The sequence below is a fragment of the Bos taurus genome, chromosome 3, assembly GCF_002263795.3.
Source record: "Bos taurus isolate L1 Dominette 01449 registration number 42190680 breed Hereford chromosome 3, ARS-UCD2.0, whole genome shotgun sequence".
NCBI lineage: Eukaryota > Metazoa > Chordata > Mammalia > Artiodactyla > Bovidae > Bos > Bos taurus.
This window is the reverse complement of record NC_037330.1, coordinates 12,451,365-12,477,717: the sequence shown is the minus strand read 5'-3', so window position 1 is coordinate 12,477,717 and position 26,353 is coordinate 12,451,365. Positions and strand designations below refer to the sequence as shown.

At 41.3% G+C, this 26,353-nt stretch overlaps 1 long non-coding RNA gene across 1 annotated transcript in view; it reads right to left on the bottom strand.

Annotated features, from left to right (window-relative positions):
• Positions 1 to 7,672: 7,672 nt before the first annotated feature.
• LOC132344825 (uncharacterized) overlaps positions 7,673 to 26,353 on the bottom strand; it is a 28,228-nt gene continuing 9,547 nt past the window's right edge. The window contains exons 2-3 of the long non-coding RNA XR_009493841.1: positions 10,902 to 11,035; positions 7,673 to 8,169 (exon numbers count right to left, since the gene is read on the bottom strand). This is a non-coding gene — a long non-coding RNA (uncharacterized lncRNA). The remainder of the gene's footprint in view (positions 8,170 to 10,901; positions 11,036 to 26,353) is intronic.

The following is a 26,353-nucleotide window of genomic DNA, read 5'->3' as shown; positions in this document are numbered from 1 at the left end:
AGAAATCTCACTCAGTGTGCAGTATTGCAGATTGCAGACTGGTCAGCCTGTAAACTTCAGGGTCTTGCTTTTACCACTACATAATGTATTCCTCCACCATGAGTTTCTCTTGTTTATGGTAGCACACATCCTTTAATCGTGTTTCTACTCTGATGCTGGGAGGGATTGGGGGCAGGAGGAGAAGGGGACGACAGAAGATGAGATGGCTGGATGGCATCACTGACTCGATGGACGTGAGTCTGAGCAAGCTCTGGGAGTTGGTGATGGACAGGGAGGCCTGGCGTGCTGTGATTCATGGGGTCACAATTAGTCAGACATGACTGAGCAACTGAACTGAACTGAATATTTGCTTAATGGTGCCCACAACAGCCATTCAGTCCCCAGAAGGCTTTGTCTTACATGGCGGAGAAGGGCAAAGGGCTACCAAAACCCTTCTCCTTCTAGGAAAGACCCTAATTTATTAGAAAATTGTGTTTAGAAGAAAGTTGGGTTAAAAAAAAGTCTGACCTGTAATGTAAGTTGCTTAGACTTCATATGAGGGCTTCCCTGGTAGCTCAGATGGTAAAGAATCTGCCATCTATACAGAAGGAGAGCCCAGTTTGATCCCTGGGTCAGGAAGATCCCCTGGAGAAGGGAATAGTTACCACTCCAGTGTTCTTGCCTGGAGAACTTCATGGACAAAGGAGCCTAGCAGGCAATAGTCCATGGGTCATAAAGACTTCATATGAAAGAACTCACTGAACACTGAGATTCTGGTGAGCCTTCTAATATACCCAGATCTAGACTGCTTTACTTCCTCAATAAGTATTATCAAGGTAGTACAATTTTCTCTACAGTATCCTTTTAGATTTGAGGGTGTATTCTGGAGACCATTATAACTTGATGGGGATATATTTCTACTTATTTGTGCCATAAGCCAAAGAGTGTGGGTGTCATGGTGAAGGTTATCTCTTTTCCAACTGCATTTAAAAAGAAATTTCACTGCACAACACAAAGCGAACTTTTCTTCCATATCTTTTTTCTGTATCTTTCTTCCTCAAAATTGCACTCAGCGTAACAGCTATTCCTTCCAAAACTTTTCAAAAATCTCTTTCAACACTCTGTTTTCCCTAGCTCTCCTCTTTCATCTCCTCTTCTCCTATCTTTAGCCTTCTGCTCTCTTTTGCTCAGAATTTTTTTTTTCCTACTGTTTTCTTTCTCTGGAAATCAATCACTCCCTTCTCAGCTTCTCCCAGTTCCTGTTACCTTGATCAGGCCTGGACACTGAGCAAAGTAAGCAATGAATTCTCCATAGAAATAGGAACCAGAGGAAGGGCATGATATGTATATTTCAATATCTTTCCAGGCACAATACAGTTAAATGAACAGAAATCAACATAAAGATACTTTGCAGTGATAGTAGATTGTTTGGAAATGAGTATATTATGAGTGGCATTGGAAAATTGTAGTTTTTCAGGAAAGTCATTTTACAATATGTGAAAAGATCCATTCAAATTCTTTCTGATTCAGTAATTCCATTTCAGAAATATGCCCCCAAGAGGAAAGCAAACATCAAAATGTATAAAGATGTTTGAAGCCATGCACTGTGAAGGGAGGTAACAGAGGGTGTCATAAACACTCTACCTGATTCACAATCGAAATAATAATAGGAGCTGCCTATACAGGATCCAGGCCCAGAATTTGAATAAAAATAAAGTGCTCCCATGCTGTGAGATGTAAGCAAACAAGATTCAACATATAATAGAAGGAATATGCCATGGCCTTGTTCTCAACAGGAGTCCAGAAGAATCATTTATAGATTTGTTTTGATAAGACTTGACAGTTTCCAGTTCCCAAAAAGCAGCCTAAAGAATAACAAGGTGGCGGTCAGTGAGCTATAATATTGGAAACCACAATATCGAATATTAAGTAAAATATCAGGATCAACTAGCAATACTTCTCAACCATTTTTTTAAAATTTGAGGATAATTGCTTTACAATGTTGTGTTGGTTTCTGCCATACAACAATGTGAATCAGTCATAATTACATACATATATCCCCTCTCTCTTAAACCTCAGAACTACCATATGGCCCAGCAATTCCACTACTGGGTATATATACCCTGAGAAAACTACAATTCAAAAAGACACATGTACCCCCAGTGTTCACTGTAGCGCTATTTACAATAGCCAAGACACGGAAGCAGCCTAAATGTCCATTGACAGATGAATGGATAAAGAAGATGTAGTACATACATACAATGGAATACCAACTCAGCCATAAAAAGGAATGAATCTGAGTCAGTTGTAGAGAGGTGGATGAACCTCCTTAATACATTTAGGGGATATCATTTGCTCCAATCAGACACAGAATCTCACTAGAACTAGACCACTGCCAGGTCTCAGATCTCCACTGCTCTCATGCCCTTCTTCCAAGCCCTTGTCCACTTCGGTTCTCACTGCCCAGATAGTGTCAACAATTTAATCCTTTCCTCCAGTTCCATTTTCTAGAAAACTCAAGCTAAAACAGCCATTACACCCTTTCTTACGTTTTCTCTCTTTTTATCTTAGCCAACTTGAGTTGGATTTTTGTCACTTGCAATCAAGAACCCTGAAAACTGTAAGCCCAGCACAAATGTTTACACTATCGGATTTGTTCCTAACACCCTATAATGTTTCTTTAATCACTTTATCACAATTTTCAATATCTGTCTTCCTGCCTTACACTCTAAGCATCATAGGAATAAGGTCATAAATTTTTGTATACTCAGATGACCATTACACCTACTACTGTGGACAGGAATCCCTTAGAAGAAATGGAGTGGCCATCATAGTCAACAAAAGAGTCCTATATGCAGTACTTGGATGCAATCTCAAAAACTACAGAATGATCTCTGTTCGTTTCCAAGGCAAACCATTCAATATCACAGTAATCCAAGCCTATGCCCCAATCAGTAACACTGAAGAAGTTGAAGTTGAACTGTTCTATGAAGACCTACAAGACCTTTTAGAACTAACACCCAAAAAAGATGCCCTTTTAATTATAGGGAACTGGAATGCAAGGGTAGGAAGTCAAGAAACACCTGGGGTAACAGGCAAATTTGGCCTTGGAATACGGAATGAAGTAGGGCAAAGGCTAAAAGAGCTTTGCCAAGAGAACACTGGTCATAGCAAATGCCCTCTTCCAACAACATAAGAGAAGACTCTACACATAGACATCACCAGATGGTCAACACTGAAATCAGATTGTTATATTCTTTGCAGCCAAAGATGGAGAAGCTCTGTACAGTCAGCAACAACAAGACCGGAAGCTGACTACGGCTCAGATCATGAACTCCTTATTGCCAAATTCAGACTTAAATTGAAGAAAGTAGGGAAAACCACTAGACCATTCAGTTCAGTTCAGTTCAGTCACTCAGTCATGTCCGACTCTTTGTGACCCCATGAATCGCAGCACGCCAGGCCTCCCTGTCCATCACCAAATCCCAGAGTTCACTGAGACTCATATCCATCGAGTCAGTGATGCCATCCAGCCATCTCATCCTCTGTCATCCCCTTCTACTCCTTCCCCCAATCCCTCCCAGCATCAGAGTCTTTTCCAATGAGTCAACTCTTTGCATGCGGTGGCCAAAGTACTGGAGTTTCAGCTTTAGCATCATTCCTTCCAAAGAAATCCCAGGGCTGATCTCCTTCAGAATGGACTGGTTGGATCTCCTTGCAGTCCAAGGGACTCTCAAGAGTCTTCTCCAACACCACAGTTCAAAGGCATCAATTCTTCAGCACTCAGCCTTCTTCACAGTCCAACTCTCACATCCATACATGACCACTGGAAAAAACATAGCCTTGACTAGACGAATCTTTGTTGGCAAAGTAATGTCTCTGCTTTTGAATATGCTATCTAGGTTGGTCATAACTTTCCTTCCAAGGAGTAAGCATCTTTTAATTTCATGGCTGCAGTCACCATCTGCAGTGATTTTGGAGCCCCCCAAAAATAAAGTCTGACACTGTTTCCACTGTTTCCCCATCTATTTCCCATGAAGTGATGGGACCATATGCCATGATCTTCGTTTTCTGAACGTTGAGCTTTAAGCCATCTTTTTCACTCTCCACTTTCACTTTCATCAAGAGGCTTTTTAATTCCTATTCACTTTCTGCCTAAATCAAATCCCTTATGATTATACAGTGGAAGTGAGAAATAGATTTAAGGGACTAGATCTGATAGATAGAGTACCTGATGAACTATGGACGGAAGTTCATGACATTGTACAGGAGACAGGAATCAAGACCACCCCCATGGAAAACAAATGCAAAAAAGCAAAATGGCTGTCTGGGGGGGGTGGGGGGACCTTACAAATAGCTGTGAAAAGAAGAGAGCGAAAAGCAAAGGAGAAAAGAAAAGATATAAGCATCTGAATGCAGAGTTCCAAAGAATAGCAAGGAGAGATAAGAATGCCTTCCTCAGCGATCAATGCAAAGAAATAGAGGAAAACAACAGAATGGGAAAGACAAGAGATCTCTTCAAGAAAATTAGAGATACCAGGGGAACATTTCATGCAAAGATGGGTTCAATAAAGGACAGAGATGGTATGGACCTACAGAAGCAGAAGATATTAAGAAGAGGTGGCAAGAATACACAGAAGAACTATACAAAAAAGATCTTCATGATCAAGATAATCATGATGGTGTGATCATTCACCTAGAGCCAGACATCCTGGAATGTGAAGTCAAGTGGGCCTTAGAAAGCATCACTATGAGCAAAGCTAGTGGAGGTGATGGAATTTCACTTGAGCTAGTTCAAATCCTGAAAGATGATGCTGTGAAAGTGCTGCACTCAATATGCCAGCAAATTTGGAAAACTCAGCAGTGGCCACAGGACTGGAAAAGGTCAGTTTTCATTCCAATCCCAAAGAAAGGAAATGCCAAAGAATGCTCAAACTACTGCACAGTTGCACTCATCTCGTACACTAGTAAAGTAATGCTCAAAATTCTCCAAGCCAGGCTTCAGCAATACATGAACTGTGAAATTCCAGATGTTCAAGCTGGTTTTAGAAAAGGCAGAGGAACCAGAGATCAAATTGCCAACATCCGCTGGATCATGGAAAAAGCAAGAGAGTTCCAGAAAAACATCTATTTCTGCTTTATTGACTATGCCAAAGCCTTTGACTGTGTGGATCACAAGAAACTGTGGAAAATTCTGAAAGAGATGGGAATTCCAGACCACCTGACCTGCCTCTTGAGAAATCTGTGTGCAGGTCAGGAAGCAACAGTTAGAACTGGACATGGAACAACAGACTGGTTCCAAATAGGAAAAGGAGTACGTCAAGGCTGTATATTGTCACCCTGCTTATTTAACTTATATGCAGAGTACATCATGAGAAATGCTGGGCTGGCAGAAGCACAAGCTGGAATCAAGATTGCCAGGAGAAATATCAATAACCTCAGATATGCAGATGACACCACCTTTATGGCAGAAAGTGAAGAGGAATTAAAAAGCTTCTTGATGAAAGTGAAAGAGGAGAGTGAAAAAGTTGGCTCAAAGCTCAACATTCAGAAAACGAAGATCATGGCATCTGGTCCCATCACTTCATGGGAAATAGATGGGGAAACAGTGTCAGACTTTATTTGGGGGGGCTCCAATGCTTACTCTTGGAAGGAAAGTCATGACCAACCTAGATAGCATATTGAAAAGCATAGACATTACTTTGCCAACAAAAGTCCATCTAGTCAAGGCTATGGTTTTTCCTGTGGTCATGTATGGATGTGAGGGTTGGACTGTGAAGAAAGCTGAGCACCAAAGAATTGATGCTTTTGAACTGTGGTATTGGAGAAGACTCTTGAGAGTCCCTTGGACTGCAAGGTGATCCAACCAGTCCATTCTGAAGGAGATCAGTCCTGGGTTTTCATTTGAAAGACTGATGCTAAAGCTGAAACCCCAATACTTTGGCCACCTCATGCAGAGTTGACTCATTGGAAAAGACTCTGATGCTGGGAGGGATTGGGGGCAGGAGGAGAAGGGGACGGCAGAGGATGAGATGGCTGGATGGCATCACCAACTCGATGGACATGAGTTTGGGTGAACTCTGGGAGTTGGTGATGGACAGGGAGGCCTGGCGTGCTGCGATTCGTGGGGTTGCAAAGAGTCAGACATGACTGAGCAACCAAACTGAACTGACTGATTTTTGTATATTAACATTCAAATGGTCTTGAGTTTGTGGCTCTTCTTCCCATCTGAACCACAGAGTCAGCATCCATCACAAAATTCAGCATAAAGTAGGCAGTCATTAAATATTCAGATTTTTGAATGAATAAATTAATAAATGAATGAATTCTATCTTTCTGTTATCTTGGGACTAAGCTATAATAATTCAACCAAGTGTTATAAATCCAAAATGATATATTCAATACTCAAAACTTTTAAAAATTGATTTGGGGATTTGTAAATGTGTCTTCTGTGAGATTAGCCAATGAGAAATAATTAAGCTATATGTGCTCAGCTCTGATACTTATAAATTTGAGTTACTAACTCTAAAACATGCACAAACATTCTGTAATAGTTACCAGCTCTGAGGTTTGGGGTATGTCATTGAAACTCTTGAATCTGATCTTTTCATTTACCAAATGGTAATAGTGTTTTCTTCTCCCCATCTTATAGGCAGTTTTGAGGACCCAAAATTTCAAATGATGTGAATGCCTGTGAAATATTGGGTATATACTGTGTTTGTCATATGACTACAGAGGACGGCCACTATATAAGGAAGTTCCAGTCTGAAAGAATAATCTCTGACTCTCTAACCCAACAATGAAATAAACAGCTGGATATTTTTGAAAATTGAAAATTATTTTCCATACTGCTTAACTCTGTATTATAACGTTCAGAAGAATTTCAACTATTCATTGTCTTTCCTACTACCATCTGGATGAGGTGCTAAGGGTGGGAGTGGGGGAGGTGATACATTTCTTTTTTGTTGTTTTTGTTGTTTGGGGCTTCTTTTAATCTATTTTTAATTAGAGGCTAATTGCTTTATAATATTGTGTTGGTTTCTGCCATACACCAACATGAATTAGTCGTGGGTATACATATGTCCCCTCCCTCTTGAACCTCCCTCCTATCTCCCACCCCTTCCACCTCTCTAGGTTGTCACAGAGCACCAGATTTGAGCTCCCTGCATCACACAGCAAATTCCCACTGGTTATCTATTTTACATATGGTAATGTATATGTTTTAATGCAATGCATTTCTTAACATAATCAAGGAACACACTAAAGGATTTTTCTCTAATAAAAGAGCTGTTTTCTTCCTAAGAAAAATTTTGTTTGTAATCTCTAAACTAACTAACATAGTTGAAATTAAACAGTAATTTCTTCAAAGACATGTAATAGGATCCGACTATAATGCTGCTTTATAACCTACTTTTGTTTTGTTTGTTTAGTTACAAAAAAAACAGGTATCTTTACATCAAAAAAATACTTTTACTTCACACACAGCAACACATTTCATTTTTCTGAATGTAAAATAATTAAACTAACCAATTCTCTAAAATTAGCTTCATTATTTTTATTTTAATTAATACCTCAATGATGAACATTGTTTTGCAACCATCTAAGCTTGATATATTTTGGATATTTTAATTTGGATTGAGTGCAGTAGTTTAGATGTTTTAAGTTAAAAATTTGCAAACATAAAGACACTGTATTCAACATCAAATTTTTAATCCATATTTTTCCATGAAGGGAAAGCAGTGATAATTGCCTGATGAAAAGTATATCCTAAGGTACAACCACAGTTTCTGTCTCTAGATGACAGCTTTGGTAATTTATCAGTCCTGACCCAACAACAACCCTGGCTCCAACATCACCATGACTACTTTCTGTTCCAGTTCACAGAGGGAACAAGTGGAGGGGTTGCAGGGTCCCTGAGCTTACCCCTTCACACGTGGCCTCTCTCAAATGAGAAATGCCCTTCTTCCTTCTGGGAAGCTATAGCAGCTTTATTCAGAAACACAGAAGTCGTGCACTCGTTCTGTATCAAGATATTTGCTTCCTGGGGGGTAGAGAAAAGGAAGTTATTTCAGCAGTGCCTCCTGACATCTGTGGCTCCAGTCCAATTTACTCCGCCCTTGCTACTCTGTTCTCTGCCAGCAGTTCATATGCACTGTACTTTCTTCTCCTTTCTAGGCACAGAACACCATCCTGGTAAAAAGAAAAAAGCAGACACCCTGTATAGGCCATCTGAAGTAACATATGGAGTTTGAGATAAGCTGAAGTGTAATTCCTTTCCAAATCAGTAAACTGAGAGTGCAATAAAACTAAACTTTCACTCAGTTCAGTCGCTCAGTCGTGTCCGACTCTTTGCGACCCCATGAACTGCAGCACGCCAGGCCTCCCTGTCCATCACCAACTTCCAGAGTCTACCCAAACTCATGTCCATTGAGTCAGTGATGCCATCCAACCATCTCATCCTCTGTCGTCCCCTTCTCCTCCTGCCTTCAATCTTTCCCAGCATCAGTTCCGTTCAGTCACTCAGTGGTGTCTGACTCTTTGCAACCCCATGAACCATAGCCCACCAGGCCTCCCTGTCCATCACCAACTCCTGGAGTCCACCCAAACCCATGTCCATTGAGTCAGCGATGCCATCCAATCATCTCATCCTCTGTCGTCCCCTTCTCCTCCTGCCTTCAGTCTTTCCCAGCATCAAGGTCTTTTCAAATGAGTCAGTTCTTCACACATCAGGTGGCCAAAGTATTGGAGTTTCAGCTTCAACATCAGGCCTTCCAATGAATATTCAGCACTGATTTCCTTTAGGATTGACTGGTTGGATCTGCTTGCTTGCAGTCCAAGGGACTCTCAGGAGTCTTCTCCAACACCACAGTTCAAAAGCTTCAATTCTTCGGCGCTCAGCTTCCTTCACAGTCCAACTGTCACATCCATACATGACTACTGGGAAAACCATAGCATTGACTAGACAGACCTTTGTTGGCAAAGTAATGTCTCTGCTTTTTAATATGCTGTCTAGGTTGATCATAACTTGCCGTCCAAGGAGTAAGCGTCTTTTAATTTCATGGCTGTAGTCACCATCTGCAGTGATTTTGGAGCCCCCAAAAAATAAAGTCTGCCCCTTTCATACATTGATATTATTCATTCTCTCCACAGATGCTGAATATTTATACTTAAGAAGTACTATCAAGCATGTATGATACAAGGCAGGAGGAGAAGGGGATGACAGAGAATAAGATGGTTGGATGGCATCACCAACTCAGTGGACATGAGTTTGAGCAAGCTCCGGAAGTTGGTGATGGACAGGGAAACCTGGTGTACTGCAGTCCATGGGGTCGCAACGAGTTGGACATGACTGAGGGACTGAACTGACTGATACAACAGGAAACAAAAGACAGTCTTTGCCCTTGTTGAGCTTACATTCTAGTCAGAAAAGAAAATGTAAACAAATATAACATATAGTATTTCATATATTGATACATTTTATTTTTAAAAGACCAAGATGGAGGAGAGAGTTGCAATTCCTTGTGAGTTCATCAGTCAAGGCCTCACTGATAAGGTGCCCTATAAGCAGAGAAGTGAGAAAATTAAGGGATGGGTTATCTACGGGTAATGTTCTAAGAAGAGGGAATAGCCAGTGCAAAGACCGTGAGACAACAGTGTGTTGAGTAGTTTCACAGAATAACAAGAAGTCTCCTGTGGCTAAAGTTGAGAGCATGAGGGAAAAGCATTAGGAGATGAGGTCAGAAAAGTATATCTGGATCACTAGATCATGTTGGTAGGGGCTAAGAACACTGCGAAAGCCTTTGTACTCTTTGATTTGAGATGAAAAATCACTGAGAGTATTTTAAAAGAAAACTAATGTAATCATTCTCAATCCAAGTTCAGTTGTTTGATAATGAACATGTAATTAAACAAATATTTGTTCTATTAAGTAATTTGACACTATGATTCAAGAGCCTTAAAATGGTTCAGGCCTACCATTAATGAGAAAATAGAATTATTTCCCTGGTGTTCCGTTGGTTATTCACCTTTCACTGCAAGGGATGTGGGTTCAATCCCTATTTGGGGAACTAAGATGCCACAGGGCAACTAAGCCCATGTGCCACAACTAGAGAGCCTATGCTCTAGAGCCCATGTTCTGCAACAAGAGAAGTCCCTGTGCCACGAGTAGAGAAAGACTGCACACAACAATGAAGAGCCGTGTGCCACAACGAAGACTCAGGGAAGCCAGATTTTTTTTTTTAATGGAATGAAAGATCCCATTCACAAATAGAAAAAGTACATCTAGGTTTCTTCCATGTCCTGGCTATTATAAACAGTGCTACGATGAACACTTTATAATAGCCAGGACATGGAAGAAACCTAGATGTCCATCAGCAGACAAATGGATAAGAAAGCTGTGGTACATATACACAATGGAGTATTACTCAGCCATTAAAAAGAATACATTTGACTCAGTTCTCATAAGGTGGTTGAAACTGGAGCCGATTATACAGAGTGAAGTAAGCCAGAAAGAAAAATACCAATACAGTATACTAATGCATATATATGGAATTTAGAAAGATAGTAATGATAACCCTGTATGTGAGACAGCAAAAGAGACACAGATGTATAGAACAGTCTTTTGGACTCTGTGGGAGAGGGAGGGGGGAGATGACTTGGGAGAATGACATTGAAACATGTATAATACCATATAAGAAACGAATCGCCAGTCCAGGTTTGATGCAGGATACAGGATGCTTGGGGCTGGTGCACTGGGATGACCCAGAGGGATAGTATGGGGAGGGAGGTGGGAGGGGAATTCAGGATTAGGAACACATGTACACCCGTGGTGGATTCATGTTGATGAATGGCAAAACCAATACAATATTGTAAAGTAATTAGCCTCTAATTAAAATAAATAAATTAAAAAAAAAAAATCTTACATAGAGAAATGGTATCCCTCCAAAGTCGTTGTGAGGAGGTTGAGGACATCTTTTCATGCTCTGTAAGTTGACTCCAGATGTGAGCAGGTTCTCAGTACACATTTGATGACTGAGTTGATGCTGTTATTGAATCACTAAAGAATTGATGATTAATCAGAAAGAGGAAGTGTACGTCAAAATTCATGTTCAAATGTGTTTCAATTGACATTAAATTTTAAAGGCATGATGGACCAAAATGGAAACAGGAGTATAAAATTGATAGAGTTTATTGCATAATGTTGAAAAAAAAGAGCTCAAAACTTAGATATCAAAAATTAAACAGACATAAAATACAAAATTCAAAACAAATGAAATATAAGAAATTAAAATATACAAAAATGTAATAATCTTTTGCTAATCAAAATATATATTTCATAATTTTAATTCAATTAACTAAGCAAATATAATAAAGCCTCAATTTAATCTTTTAAAAAAAATAGAAAAAGTAACAATAATATACCTAGGAATAAGCCAAGCAAAAAAATAGCAGAACACATGTAAAGAAATCTTCAAATCTAATGAGTAAGGTAACATAAGATGTAAATAATAATGCAAACCCTATTCTCAGGGTCTCAATATAGTAATTTTAATTATTTATGTATTTTAATTATTTATACTTTTCATATATTATTTATGCAGTTATTCATTTATAATTTATATGTAAGTTTAATGTAATTCCAATAAAAATGAAAAAATTATTTTGTCTTTTGTACTAGACAATCTCATTCTAAAGTTCATATGAAGACATAAACCTATAAGGATGGTCAGAGAAATTTTAAAAGAGCAGTAAAAGGTATAAGCCTATGACATGTGAAAGAGCATTTTAAAAGCATCGAGATGAATAAATGAATAAATAAGTATCAATAAATATTAAAACCATGGGAGACTTCTTTGGTTGTCTAGTTAAGAATCCATCTGCCAATGCAGGGGACACAGGTTTGATCCGTGGTCTGGGAAGATCCCACATGCTGTGGGGCAGCTAAGCCCAAGCACAGCAATTACTGAGCCTAGAGCCTGTGCTCTGCGATAAGAGAAGCCACCACAATGAGAAACCTTCTTCTCACTGCAACTAGAGAAAGCCTGTGCACAACAACGCAGACCCAGCACAGTGAAAAGTAAATAAATTTGTTTTTTTTTAAATAAGAATTAATCCACAATAACTTGAAGAATTGAACAATCCACTCTCAGCAACTGATGGAACTATTAGACAGAAAACAAAGATAAAGAAGAACTAGTTGACACCACCAATAAACAGGATCTCAGTAGCATTTATAGAATTCTCCATCCAACAACAGAATGCACAGATTTCCCAAACACTCATGTAACATTCACCATATAGCCTATTTCCTGGGTTATTAAACCATAACAAATCAGAAATGACTAAATCACACATGATAGGTTTTCCAACCATAATAGAATAAAACTAGAAATCAATAACAGAAAAGAAAGAACAAAATCTTTATAAACAAATTGAAATTAAACAACATACTTGACTTGGCATCATAAAGAGCATCTACAAATCCCTCCAGTAAAAGACAGTATTTCTCTCCCAAGACTGGGAACAAAAACATCACTCTCATTCAAGAATACTGGAAGCCCTAACCACTGCAGTAAGACAAGGTGGGAAAACATGCAAACTGGAAAGGGAAAAAAAAAAAAAAAACTGTCTCTATTTGTGAATGTTATGATTGTCTACAGAAAATCCCCAAGTGAAAGTTGCTCAGTCGTGTCTGATTCTTTGCCACCCATGGGCTATATAGTCCATGGAATTCTCCAGGCCAGAATACTGGAGTGCACAGCCTTTCCTTTCTCCAGGGGATATTCCAAAACCAGGGATCAAACCCAGGTCTCCTACTTGGCAGGAAGATTCTTTACCACTGAGCTGCCTGGGAAGCCATCTGGGAAGGAAAACCCCAAGAATATACCAAAACAAAAAAAGCAAAAACAAGCAAACAAAAAAACCTCCTACATTTAATAAATGAGTTCTGTACAATGGATACAAGGTCAATGTGAAAAGCCAACTGCATTTCTATATACTGACAGCAAACAGGTAGAAATAAAAATTTAAAACACATGCTATGTACCTATTGCTACTCCGTTAATGTTTTGGGATTGTTTTTGTGGGTTTTTGTTTGTTTGTGGTTTAATGACTGTCTTTAGTGTTATGTTTGGCTTCCTTTCTCTTGTTTATTTGAGTATCATAATAGATCTTTGGTTTGTGGTTACCATGAAGTTTATATATAGCAATATAATTATTTTAAGTTGCTGGTCTCTTAAGTTCAAATGCATTTTAACAACCCTGCATTTTCACTTCCTGCCACACACACATTTACTGTTTTTGACATCATATTCTACATCTTTTTATTTTGTGTATCTCTTAACCACTCCTTATGGATATAGATGATTTTATGACTTTTTTCATCTTCCTACTAGCTTTATATGTGATTAATTTACTATTTTTACTATATATTTTGCCTTAACCAATGAGATTTTTTTCTTTCATAATTTTTGGATTTCTAATTGGGGCCTGAACATCAGTTTAAATTTGATTTTGGTATCTCTACTCTTAGAACTGGGGCTTTGATAGCCCGTAGTTCAACATGGTCTCACCTTCTTGGACAATATGAATATGACACCTGCTTCTGGAACCAGACTCAGAGCATTTGTCTGTGTCCCTGTACCCTCTCCTGATCATCCTCAGCCCTGGAGAAAGACAGCAATTTCTATTAGTGCAAGAACATCAGAATGTTGAGGAAATTGAATATTACTATAAATATGACCCTGTCATAGTCACTGAGTGCACATGTCTCTCTCCATGTTTATTTCAGGCTAATGGTCAAATCTAGACTATAACCTAGAATACATCGTGGCAGTCAACTACCGGTCAAATGTACCACAGATTCCAGGCTGACCCTTTACAGGCTGGACTAGACCTTGAGACACCACTCCAAAGGGAAAAGAAAGACTTTGAAAATATTTCTATATTAGCATCAGGAATATGGGTTAGGTGGAAGACAAGAGACCATTGTAGGGAATGCACCATTAGAGACTGCACATATCAGACATAAAGTTTGTTGCCTACAGTATTCCTAAAGATTCTGGGAAAGATTACTTCCCTCTCAAAGTTCCCTAGAACATGAAAGCAGATTACTTCACATTTAATTGGATATTTTCCTTGAAGATCCACAGTCCCTCTGCTATAGTAGGTATGACAGACCGGCCGAACAAGGTTCAGTGTCAAGAGAATTGACTTACTGCCTTCATGACTCTTCATTTTCCTGGCAATCTCCTCCATACTAGAGACATAGAGGCAAGACAAGTAAACATTTACAAAATTTCTCAGAGTGTTGCAAGATTTAACTTTTGAAAAGTTCTGCCTGTACTAATTGCCCTGGTGGCTCAGGCGGTAACAAATCAGCCTACAATGCAGGAGACCTAGGTTTGATCCCTGGATTGGGACGATCCTCTGGAGAAGGAAAGGGCAACCCACTCCAGTTTTCGTGCCTTGAGAATCCCATAGACAGAGGGGCCTGGTGGGCTACAGTCCATGGGATCTCAGAGTCAGACATGACTGAAATACTAACACTTGCATACCAATTGCACAAGCTTCAACTCCCAGGGTTCATACATTTTCATGAGTTCCCCCTCCTCTTGGTTCTTATAAACCTCTGGGTACTGTGGTACCATAAGACAGAGAGCTATCAGATGCCTCTTTCCGTGGCCATTGACTGTCCAGAACCCTTTGCCAAAGGTTACAGACATGAGCTTTCCTGTTCTCTAATTATGACTGTTGTGAGAACATACTAGTCACTGCCTCTGACATTTGCCTATTCTCTTGGTTTTAAGTGAGGCTTTCTTCATCCAACCTGGGAGGATCAAGACATCTATAGAGAAAAGGATGCATGTAGAGCTGGAGGATATGCAGCTAAGAGATGCTTCAAAATCTCTTTTTCCCATCTGGGCGTCCTCAACAGGAACGATGAAGGATGCTCTGGAGAACAGGAACCATGGCAACTCTGAAACCTTAGAAGTCCTATGTTCTCTTATTTGGATAAAGCAAACCTGGCAAAAGCAAACCAGGTTTCCTTTCATGTCTCAAAATTCTAATTCACAAAGAGAAGAGCAGCTTTTACCACCCACTGAGAAAACTGTATTTTTCAGGAACTAGTCCTTTGTATAACAGTCCATCTTTCTTTTGCCAAGCCTTTGTGCTGCATAGCAGTAGGCTAGTGGCTCTTAATCTGATGTTCCTGGATCTTTTATGAAAGTTTTGAGGCTCCCAAATTGTCTGAAAAGGCTTGTACCTTTGTTTCTTTGTACATTTGAGAGGATAAGTTGTATGTATATTATAGCAAGATCTCAAAGAAGCATATGTAATAATGAACATCCATCAAGTTTGTAGTTCATCTGCTGCTTAACTGTCATGTCTTACTATTAAATCCTTGATTCATGGTTGGAATATTCCGGTGGCATGTTTCTTCTCTGCCTCTGATTCTGTCATTCATTCCTATCTTTGTCACATAATCTTGTTCTTTCTCAAACATTGCTTTGACTTAACCCACCTTCATATACCTACTTCTGAATGAAAGCTTACCCAGAACAATTATTTGCCAGCCTCCTGGAGGCTGAAATGTCAAAGACATCATAAAGTAGAACGTGTATGTATCTATATGGACAGAATTTCTTTGTTACCCTCTCTTCTCCCCTATATTCAACAAAGCAGGCCTGGAGTCTGTGCCCTCAGATGCTGCCTGCTCCAGCCTCCTTATACCTACAGGCTGCAAACATAAACAAATTTAGCAAAGAAAGGCCTGTACCCGGTAGCTTAGAGAAGCTCTGGCTTGCTTCAACTCTTATGCACACATCTGTGTTCCAAAGATTGACTGACTTGTGGAAAAGGAGCTGTAAATTCGCAAAGACTTCAAGCTAAAAAGAGCTACATTTGGGAATCTGGATCCGAAATTGTATTGAAGGAAGTAATCAAAAGAACGTGACCAGCAGTTGAGCCGAGACCTGGCCCTGGGCAATCAGAAGCTCTTCACGCCCTCCTCTGTGTTTGAAGTTCCTTCCTTCCCACTGTCGTTAGAATGAGAGCTGTTTTTTCAAGGACGTAGCCTTGACAGAACAATGTGCTGTTGATAGCATCTGGACAGTATACAGACTGAACCCATTTATGGTGTGTTTATTTAAAAAAAAAAAAAAAGATTTGGGGGAAGGTGCAGAAGTTTACTCATCTTGTAGCCACCCAAGATAAGCCCTATGAGTAAGTTCTCTTGCTTGTTAAACCTGCTGCCTAGCAATCTGGAGTGATCTGCCTCTTTCTTCTGTCTCTCCTTGCCCTCTGTGCATGGGGGCCAGTTTGTGTACCAGCAATTGATGAGCCAGCCAGGACTTCAAAGTGGCCTTGGGAAACAGACATCCATGGGGGAAATCCTGAGTTGGCCAACGACCTCTATGTGTGGAAGGGTGGCTCCTGTGTTAGGTGTTGTGTGGACTGCCAACTGAGTAGAGGGGTCCCCAGAAAATGCCAGCTGCTTTAACACATTTGAGAAACTACATGTAGTGAGTACACTGTGGCAAAGAAGAGAAATGAATGGCTGATGCAGTAGAATGGCCGCTACTTGGGCAGTTCTGTGCCCACCAATGCCCAACTAGAGTTAGAAAGCCTGAGTTAGGAAGCTGGGATGCGAGCTGAAGTTAGGAAAAGTTGTGCTACTGTCCAATGCCCTGCTAACCTGGGGCTGGCAGACAGGGCAGAAGAAGAGAATAATCAGCTAGAGACCTTAGCATGCTGCTTTACAAAGCTAGGAGGGCACACGTTGCCACAGATTAAGGTCCGAGTGCTCATGACAAAGCCTGATTAGGATGCTAAGAGGTAAAAATCTCTGTGAAAGTGATCAGAACAAAGGGGAGGATATTATGATGATTGACAATAAAATGGATGGAGCTCCTCTTGCCATCTGAGCCCTCATACAAAGGAAAATTTTAAATAACAAGTATCCTAGACTTCTGATAATAAACAAATATAGTCCAAAATATATAGGAGGAAAACTTTCATTCTTTCTCTATCCACTTGAAGTTGTAAATATTATCTTGTCTTTTGAACATTAATGTAAATACCTCAGGAGATAACTAAAACACTGCCCAACACAATCCAAAGACAAAAAAAAGAGGTGGACAGAATTTTTGAAATACAGACTGCTATAGAAGCTCCCTTGCCCAAAATATAATTCACAGCCTCCATAAGATTATTCATCAATCTTAAAAGTCTTTCCCCAAAGTACTAATAAAAAGCATTTGTCATATAAGTGGGTACCTGATTCATGGCTAAAGTTTCTGAATAAAAAATGTGGGGTCTATGTTTAAATTTCTGTGTATGGTTACATTTATCTATGACTATATGTTACGTATATGTGATATTTTTCTATCTCTGAAGAATAATGCCAAAATTATTTTATACAGGATTTCCCTGGTGGTCCAGTGGTTAAGATTCTGCACTTCCAGTGACTCCACTCTGGCAGGGGGTGCCGGTTTGATCCCTGGTAGGGGAGCTAAACCCCACATGTCATGTACAATGCAACCAAATTGCCTTCATGTGGAAGGGACAACAACGGACTTTTCAAGTACTTCCCCAAGGTTACCTGCACTTCCCCACATCATGTCATGGACTGATAACCCTAGATCCATCCCTCCTTTTCTTCCTCATGTCAATAAAATGGGCCCATTATATTAATGATGTAATGTTAACACATGTGAAGACATACATATGCTGCAGGACACCCTGAAAATTTTGCTGAAACGTCTTCAAGACAGAGGCTAGCAGTAAAGCTGCAAAAAATTCAATGCCCAGGCACTATCACAATGTTCTGAGGAGTTGTTTGCTCTGTTAACAAGCATACTGTCCAGGAGCTATTATTGATAAGATGCAACCCTATCAAACCTCTAAGAATGTAAAAGAAATGCAAATTTTTGCAGAGATTTGGGGTTTTGGGAAAGTTTTTACTCCCCTCTGGCCGGTGTCTCTGTCACTTATACTGCAGAGTAAAGAGAAAGCACATGGGGAGCTGGAGGTCAGAACAGAAAGCTACCTTTCTAAAAAGAGTTTTCAGTTATTTGTTTGGCTCCACTGGGTCTTAGTTGTGGCATAAGGGATCTTTAGTTGCAGCATGTGGGATCTAGTTCTCTGACCAGGGATCCAACCCAGACCCCCTGCTTTGGGAGCTTGGAGTCCTAGCCACTGGACCACCATGGAAGTCCCAGCAAGCCATCTTTGAGAAGGCAAAAATACTGCTGCTGCTGCTGCTGCTGTTGCTGCTGCTGCTGCTGCTGCTGTTGCTGCTGCTAAGTCGCTTCAGTCATGTCCGACTCTGTGCGACCCCTAGACAGCAGCCCACCAGGCTCCCCCGTCCCTGGGATTCTCCAGGCAAGAACACTGGAGTGGGTTGCCATTTCTTTCTCCAATGCATGAAAGTGAAAAGTGAAAGTCAAGTCGCTCAGTCATATCCTACTCTTCACGACCCCATGGACTGCAGCCTACCAGGCTCTTCCACCCATGGGATTTTCCAGGCAAGAGTACTGGAGTGGGGTGCCATTGCCTTCTCCGGGCAAAAATACTAATTGAAACAAATTAAAGCTCTGGCCATCTCCCAAACAAGGCTACTGAAACAGTTAGATTGTATCTCTGACTCTGGAAGCTGTGGCAGAGACAACAGGAAACAGTGACCCTAGGACTCTGGAAGGGGCAAGAACCAGACTGACTCCCTCAGAGCAACAGCTCCTAGCAGTGTACATAGCAATCTTCAAGGTACAGCAGCTCACAAAGGAACACAGTAAGAACTTCCCTTCCTATCAAGGGGTGGATTAAAAATATGTTTCATCAACCCACCTCTGCCATGACTCAAACCTGCACTTCAGCTAAGCAGCAGCCTATTTTCTGGGTGGTGCAATGGTAAAGAATCCACCTGCCAATGCAGGACACGCAAGAGACATGAGTTCAATCCCTGGTTCAGGAAGATCCTCTGGAGTAGTAAACAACAACACTCTTCAGTACTCTTGCTTGGAAAATTCCATGGACAGAGGAACCTGGTGGGCTACAGAGCTCTGGTGAGGTAGCACAGAGTCGGACACAACTAAGCGCTTGCACACACACATGCGGAGCTTATTTTCAGCCAAGGAGCACCCTACCTGCCAGTCCACTGTCTCTAAAAATGCAGGTGATACCAGGCCTTGTGGTGGATATTCAGTTCAGTTCATTTCAGTCTCTCAGTCGTGTCTGACTCTTTGCGACCCCATGAACTGCAGCACGCCAGCCCTCCCTGTCCATCACCAACTTCCAGAGTCTACCCAAACTCATGTCCATTGAGTCAGTGATGCCATCCAACCATCTCATCCTCTGTCATCCCCTTCTCCTCCTGACCTCAATCTTTCCCAGCATCAGGGTCTTTACAAATGAGTCAGTTCTTCACATTAGGTGGCCAAAGTATTGGAGTTTCATCTTCAATATCAGTCCTTCCAATGAATATTCAGGACTGATTTCCTTTAAGATTGACAGGTTGGATCTCCTTGCAGTCCAAGGGACTCTCAAGAGTCTTCTCCAACACCACAGTTCAAAAGCATCAATTCTTTGACACTCAGCTTTCTTTATGGTCCAACTCTCACATCCATACATGACTACTAGAAAAACCATAGCCTTGATTAGATGGACTTTTGTTGGCAAAGTAATGTCTCTGCTTTTTAATATGCGGTCTAGGTCTGTCATAACTTTCCTTCCAAGGAGCAAGCATCTTTTAATTTTATGACTGCAGTCACCATCTGCAGTGATTTGGGAACCCAAGAAAATAAAGTCTGTCATTATTTCCATTGTTTCGCCATCTATTTACCATAAAATGATGGGACCAGATGCCATGATCTTTGTTCTTTGAATGTTGAGTTTTAAATTAGCTTTTTCACTCTCTTCTTTCACCTTTATCAAGAGAATTTTTAGTTCCTCTTTTCTTTCTGCCATAAGGGTGGTGTCACCTGCATATCTGAGGTTATTGATATTTCTCCCAGTAATCTTGATTCCAGCTTGTGCTTCTTCCAGCCCAGCGTTTCTCATAATGTACTCTGCATAGAAGTTAAATAAGCAGGGTGACAATATACATCCTTGATGTACTCCTTTCCCAATTAGAAACCCATCTGTTGTTCCATGTCCAGTTCCAACTGTTGCTTCCTGACCTGTATACAGATTTCTCAGAAGGCAGGTGAGATGGTCTGGTATTCCCATCTCTTGAAGAATTTTCCAGTTTTGTGATTCACATGGTCAAAGGCTTTGGTGTAGTCAATGAAGCAGAAGCAGATGCTTTTCTGGAATTCTCCTGCTTTTTCTAGGATCCAATGGATGTTGGCAATTTGATCTCTGGTTCCTCTAGCTTTTCTAAACCCAGCTTGAACATCTGGAAGTTCACAGTTCACATACTGTTGAAGTCTGGCTTGGAGAATTTTGAACATTACTTTGCACGTGTGAGATGAGTACAGTTGTGTGGTAGTTTGAATGTTCTTTGGCATTGCCCTTCTTTGGGACTGAAAGGAAAACTAGTCACTATAGATTCTCCAAATACCACACTGTCTATGTCTGTGGTAGCCCCTGCAGCCTATAAAGAGAGAATGAAAAAAATCCCAACATGCCTGTTACTCAACTGCCTGGAAACAGACACAAACCACAGCAGCCAATGGGCTAGGCTTGAGCAGTTTGGCTGGTGATTACTCATGAACCCGGGCCATTAACCCCTATTACTGACATTAGGCTTTTCTATTGGAGAAGGCAATGGCATCCCACTCCAGTACTCTTGCCTGGAAAATCCCATGGATGGAGGAGCCTGGTAGGCTGCAGTCCATAGGGTCGCTAAGAGTCAGACACGACTGAGCGACTTCACTTTCATTTTCACTTTCATGCATTGGAGAAGGAAATGGCAACCCACTCCAGTGTTCTTGCCTGGAGAATCCCAGGGATGGTGGAGCCTGATGGGCTGCCGTCTATGGGGTTGCCCCGAGTCAGACACGACTGAAGCGACTTAGCAGCAGCAGCAGCAGCAGCAGGCTTTTCTATAGGGATTAACCCTTGGTTTGAACAACGGAGAGCCCAGGGATGGATGATCATGAATATGCCCTTGTTGTTCAGGGGATGTGGAAAGGGAAAGACGTTTGGGTTCACAAGAGCCTAGGCCATCCTCACTGTCTTCCACATCCCAACTCATAAGAGGCTGACACCCCCTGATGATTAGGAAGCTGATGCCCTAGCTTAGGTACAAGCCCTAGCAACTGCCCCTTCTGTAGATACAGCAGATTGAGTGCATAAAAAAGGGTGCCCACCACAATGTCTGGGTAGGGTGGCATAATGCCAAAGATGCCAGGTTGCCTTTAAAATACAGCAACTTGGCTAATACAGTAACAGCATGTTTTGTGTGCTCTAAAAAATATCCAAGACAACTGCCAAAGTAGTCTGGAGCCATCCCCCAGAATTCCCAACTGGTGAGGGACTGACAAATTGGTCATATTGCCCCCCTCCCTCTGAGCAAAGATTCTAAATATGCCTTGTTTGTTTGGTAAACTGTGTCTGGCTTAACTCAAGCTCTTTTCTATTGCCAAGCAAACCAGGCTACTACCATTAGAAGACTGAAGAAACAGCACCATATACAGGTACACTTGTCAAACAGACATTTAGGGTACATTTCAAAAGTCATGATATGGAAGATTGAGAAAAAGAACCTGACATTTAATGGAGGTTCCATCTCCCCTATCACCTGCAAGTTGCAGGTTAATTTAAAAAGAGAGAGAGAGAATATTAAAACAGCAGATTAAATTACTAACAGGTAAAACCACCTCGGCCAGGAAGACTAAAGTCATGTCCCAGGCTTTAATACATTTGAATGCTCAACCAGCAGGGCCTGCTGCCCCATACACTAGACTGAGGAGCCCTGTTGAGGCACCAAATACTCTGAAGGTATGGAAATCATGGGAAACAGACACCGGATCAATGAGCTATGCTGCTGAGAACACCAAGCCCCGTGACACCTGGGCAAGGAATTGTCTACTGGAATTTTCCATGGAACATCTGTTACTGGGCCCTTTCCAAAATCTTGGACAGCAATATCATAGAAATAAATATGGTCTCCATAAGATTCCTAGGCATGCAAAGCTTTTTCTTAAAAGAGATAACTTATGCAGAATAGAGAAGGCAGAAGAAAGATAAAAGAACCAGCTCCCCCAGTAAAAAGGGCAAGCTCCTTTTATAACAAAAGGGAGAATCTGTCTCATGAACACTGGCGTTTTCCAGAAATCATCAGATTTCTTTGATCTGAAGCAGGTGATGCCAGGGTGGCTTTCAGGAATAGGGAGCAACACTTCTATGAGAGGAAAGAAATACATGAGACTTTACTGCAAGAAAGTACAGGAACAGATAAGGTTAAAATCTATAGTTGAACTTCCTGTTTTATGGCAGCTAAGTATACTTATTAGTACAACAGAAATAAAGCTAATTTTTTTATTCCTGCGAACCTAGCTTTTTGTCTCTAGGACTTGGGTCCCCAGAGCCTTTGTTCTTTAGTTTCTAGGCCTGTTTGGGTCAAGGCATTCCCTGGTCTTTTTGAAAAATGGCTGTACTCCTGTCTTTCTGTCTCAGTCCCACCAGGATGAATGAGTTACTTCACAGCCTTGGGGAACTACTCAGTCTCCACTGGGAGCCTATTGTCCCACTACAGATAGGACTTGTTGAAACACATTATACCTGGAATGGGATATACCCTATTGAGAAAGGAGAGAAGGCAAGAGTCCTGTTCCCATGTATTTTGCCCTCAGACCATCTCCTCAGGCCTGACTACCACCTCCCCCAGCGCACAACCAAGTCAAGTTCCTAGATACCAATTTCATTCTCCTCAAGGTCAGATGGCCAGGTTCTGTTTTCCATTTTGTAATCATGTGGCCACTGTCTGTTCCCTCCATTGGTCTGGAGGACATTATAGCATATATATAAGTCCTTACAAACTTCACCCAACAAGTCTTAAATGACAGCCAGCAAAGCCTGTCCTTACTGAACCCTGAAATGCTCTCAATAGAAGAGAAAAGCTGCCCTCCAAAATAAAATGGTCTTGGACATTATTATTGCCTCGCAAGGTGAAATTTGTGCCATGATCCACAGTGTTGTATGTTCATAGCTGATATGCTAATGTTATCATCTTTAAACCATATAAAAACACAAGTAAACACTCTGAGTGATCTGACCCTACCCTGGGGGAATTAGTAAATTCACGACTTCGATCATAGGCCTGTTAGTGGAAAAAACTGTTACTTGTGTTAGTAATCATTATCTTGATTTGTGTTTTCTCTATTACTGCCATGGTATCTGACTCTGGTGCAGCCAGATAATGGCCAAACACGCCACCTCCAAGCTGGTGATACCCCTTGCTGACTACTCAGGGCACACTGTGCAAGAAAGGCTGTATGAGACTGTAAGAGTCAATCTCCAAAGGTAAAATGTTAATGGAAGTAATCAGAGCACACGACTGTCAATGACCCAAGAACTGGACTCAGACAATTGTAGGCTCATCACTCTTCTCTGTGTTCCCACAGTGGGAGCCATTTTCAAGGACACAGCCTTGAGATAGCAGTGCATTACTGAGATCATATGGACAGCGTACATGTCTGAACCCAGCTAAAGCCTCTAAATAAACTCTTAAAATGTGGTTCAGTTCAGTTCAGTCGCTCAGTCGTGTTCGACTCTTTGCAACCCATGAATCGCAGCACACCAGGCCTCCCTGTCCATCACCAGTTCCCAGAGTTCACCCAAACTCATGTGCATCAAGTCGGTGATGCCATCCAGCCATCTCATCTTCTGTCGTCCCCTTTTCTTCCTGCCCCCAATCCCTCCCAGCATCAGGGTCTTTACCAATGAGTCAACTCTTCGCATGAGGTGGCCAAAGTACTGGAGTTTCAGCATCAGTCCTTCCAATGAACACCCAGGACTGGTCTCCTTTAGGATCTCCATGCAGTCCAAGGGACTCTCAAGAGTCTTCTCCAACACCACAGTTCCAAAGCATCAGTTCTTCGGCACTCAGCTTTCTTCACAGTCCAACTCTCACATCCATACATGACCACTGGAAAAACCATAGCCTTGACTAGACGGACCTTTGTTGGCAAAGTAATATCTCTGCTTTTTAATATGCTATCTAGGTGGGTAGATAACTTTCTTTCCAAGGAGTAAGTGTCCTTTAATTTCATGGCTGCAATCACCATCTGCAGTGATTTTGGAGCCCCCCAAAATAAAGCCTGACACTGTTTCCACTGTTTCCCCATCTATTTGCCATGAAGTGATGGGACCAGATGGAATGATCTTCATTTTCTGAATGTTGAGCTTTAAGCCAACTTTTTCACTCTCCTCTTTCACTTTCATCAAGAGGCTTTTTAGTTCCTCTTTACTTTATGCCATAAGAGTGGTGTCATCTGCATATCTAAGGTTATTGATATTTCTCCTGGCAATCTGGATTCCAGCTTGTGCTTCTTCCAGTCAGCGTTTCTCATGATGTACTCTGCATATAAGTTAAATAAGCAGGCTGACGGTATACAGCCTTGATGTACTCCTTTTCCTATTTGGAACCAGTCTGTTGTTTCATGTCCAGTTCTAACTGTTGCTTCCTGACCTTCAGGTTTCTCAAGAGGCAGGTCATAGGTGAGTGCAAAAATCACTCACTTGTGGCCACTCAAAACAAACCTCGTAAGTTCCCTTGCTTATTAAACCTGCCACCTACCAATCTGGAGTGGTCTGCCTCTTTCTTCATCTATCCTTGCCTTCTGTGTGTGAGGGCCATTTGGAGGAACCAACAAAGTCCTAGTGAAGAAGTGTTCATTTGCCTTGTTTATTCCATTGTCAATATTCCTTCCTGGTATGGCTTACAAGATAATAATATTTAGGTTTTGCCCCCACCTAAATGTCTTTTCGGTCTCATCTCAACAATACACTCAACAATACACTGATAGCATCAAGTGGGGAACATGGAAAAAGAAAGGTTTTTGCTGGGAAGGAGCTTCTAATGCTGGTATAATCCCCGCCCCCCCACTTCCATTTAGGTCTCTACAAATTATTCTCCACTTGAACCACTTTCATCCCACCCTGGATTCATTGTCAGCCCTTCTTGGCTGCTCTGCACCCTGGCTTGCTGACCCCTGCACACTACATCAGTCAGCCCCACTGACTTACAGTTGGACTCTATCAATAGAAGAGAGAATGCTAAGTGAAGACAGGGCAGCAGGGAGAGGTCAGGGCATCCCCTCTCCCCTCAGCCTCAGTGCCTCATCTCCAGCAGTAGCTGCATCCTCCACAGTCACAGCTCTGCCTGGTGGCCCCTCCTTGGTGATTCCAGTTCGCATTGGGCTTTTGTAACTCTCCTTCCTCCCCTTGCATCTTCAGTACAAGGGCTGTAACAGTGTCCCACTGTGATTGGCCTTGGGGTGACTCATCATCTTTAGTTTGTTATTTCAACCCTGTCCACATCTCTATAAGTCAGTCCTTTCATTAAAGCCTCTTCTTTTAAGACTAGTTTGAGTCTATTTCCAGCCTGATACAAGAGCTGTCTTCCAAAATTGATACTTGACCTTTGGAATGTGAGGAGACAGATGTGACCTGTCCTGTGGGTGTTAAAGCCCAAATTACTGTAAAGTAATTTGGGGCTAATACCTCAAGGTTAATGCCACAGAGTGTATTACTTTTTCCATTCTGCTTGTATCTGTCTGGAACATCTCATGGGCAGAGATGACTTGGGTTGGGCAGAATTTGTATCTTCCTGAGTTCCTGGACTATATAATACCATTTAATACCATTCTAATCCACCATCATTTTTAACAAATGCTTATTATTTCTTCATGTGGTAAAGCAGATCTCCAAAGAGCAGCATCCATGTGGTGTTAGCATGGTGTCACAGTGTTAGGAATTGAATAACAGACCATGCATTCTGAGTGGTAAAAGGGATTTCTCTTTCAAAAAGACCATGCAGGTAATATGAATTTTAGCAGTCCCAGAATTAAATCAACAGTCACTGCAGAGTCAAAACAAGTTAGACAGCTTCTCTAGAGGGACCTTAGCTACATGGTGAAGGTATCTTACATTTTAAGGAGCATTTCTAATCAAAACACATATATCTGAGCAAGTCTGTAAAGAATATTTAGAAACTTCCCTGGTAGTCCAGTGGTTAAGAATCTGCCTTTCAATGCAGGAGACATGGGTTTGATACCTGGTCAGGGAACTAAGATCCCGCATACTGCAGGGTGACTCAGCCCGCACACAGAAACTACTGAGTCCGAGTGTTCTAGAGCCCACACACCACAACCAAGACCCAGCACAGCCTCCACTCCTCTCAAAAAAAAAAAAAAAAAAAACCCAGAAG